The sequence below is a fragment of the Zootoca vivipara genome, chromosome 4, assembly GCF_963506605.1.
Source record: "Zootoca vivipara chromosome 4, rZooViv1.1, whole genome shotgun sequence".
NCBI lineage: Eukaryota > Metazoa > Chordata > Lepidosauria > Squamata > Lacertidae > Zootoca > Zootoca vivipara.
Genome location: NC_083279.1, coordinates 66,357,504 through 66,359,009, shown reverse-complemented (window position 1 = coordinate 66,359,009; position 1,506 = coordinate 66,357,504). Strand labels below are relative to the sequence as shown.

General features: G+C 41.3%; 1 non-coding gene across 1 annotated transcript; it reads left to right on the top strand.

Annotated features, from left to right (window-relative positions):
- The first annotated feature begins 753 nt into the window (after positions 1 to 753).
- TRNAG-UCC (transfer RNA glycine (anticodon UCC)) lies at positions 754 to 829 on the top strand. The gene has a single exon. It is a non-coding gene; the product is annotated as a tRNA-Gly (tRNA).
- The last annotated feature ends 677 nt before the right edge of the window (positions 830 to 1,506 follow it).

The window sequence follows — 1,506 nt, the reverse complement described above, 5'->3', positions numbered from 1 at the left end:
AAAGAAAAGCAGGAAAAGAAAAGCTTAAGTCCTTTGGGAATCCCTAGAGAGAATTATATTTTAAAAAGTCATTCTGTAAAACTAAGATACTATAGTCCCTTTTTTGTGTTAACAGCTAACGAAATACGGCTTGTTAAATTGATTTCTTTCGCTTTGTTTGACAAATGCCATTGGTAGATGTTACTCAATATGGATATTCATTTTCAGAAGTGTTGAACTGGTGCAGAGTGGCTATCAGCTTGAAATATGTGCACTGCTTGCACAGCAGGAAAAAAGCTTCCGTTCTTTGTATGGAAAATATATATCTTGAGGAACTGATTAACATGGGGATAGAAACTTGTGACCTTCCAGATTATGTTGGACTACAACTCCCATAATCCCTGACCATTGACTGGGTGTGATGGGAATTGGAGTCCAATATATGGAGAGCCATAGGTTCCCCATCCCCTTGTGGTTTGGGTTCCATGAGCTTTAGACCATGTGCTGATAAAGTGACGATAAGGCACTGGTAAACACAGCCTGCGCCACCTGAAATTCAGCATTCATAGAAGTCATACACCTATTTATTTACATTTTTATATATATCTCACTGTTCTACTCGTAGAACTACTCACTGAATGCAGCACTGCATTAAACAATGTTGTTGGACTCCAGCTTGCATCATCTCTTGCCACTGACCATGCAGGATGGGGCTGAGGGGGCTTGAAGTCCAACTGCATCTTGAGGGCCATAGTTTCCTTATCTCTTACCACTGGGAAGAACTGTAGCTCAGTGGAAGAGCATCTGCCTTCCATGCAGAAGGTCCCAAGTTCAATCCTTGGCATCCCCAGGTAGGGCTAAGAAAAGCTCCCTGCCTGAAGCTCTGGAAACCTGCTGCCAGTTGACGTAGACAATACTGAGCTAGGTGAACCAGTTTGTTCGGAGCCCACCAATCATTCCCCTCCATTGGCAGGAAGAAAAAGGAGGTGGAGTTAAAGCACAAATCAAGGCAATCTGTCCTTAGACAACCTTGTCCAATGCTCATCCCAGAGACTGAATCTTACTATAAAAGATATGAACAGTATTTCCCCTAAGTAAATATATGGCTTAGGGACGTGATGGAAATTAAATCAAAGCATGTGTCAGCAAAATCAAGTCAACTGCATACTAAAAAAACACGATCTTCTATAACTACACAATGTAGTAAATGGGTTTCTTGCTGTCCCACACCATCTCTAATTTAAAATAAAAATAAAAACGACATTAACTTTAACCAATTTACTACTTCAGTTCACAGCCCACCAAATCAGATACATATAGCACAGTGTATATATTAACATGGAGTGAGTGCCGCAACGTGGCATTTTTCATCACACTCTTAACGCAGCGTGGTCTTTAACATACTTCATAGAATCATAGAACATAGAGTTGGAAGAGACCACAAGGGCCATCCAGTCCAACCCCCTGCCAAGCAGGAAACACCATCAAAGCATTCTTGACATATGGCTGTCAAGCCTCTGCTTAAAG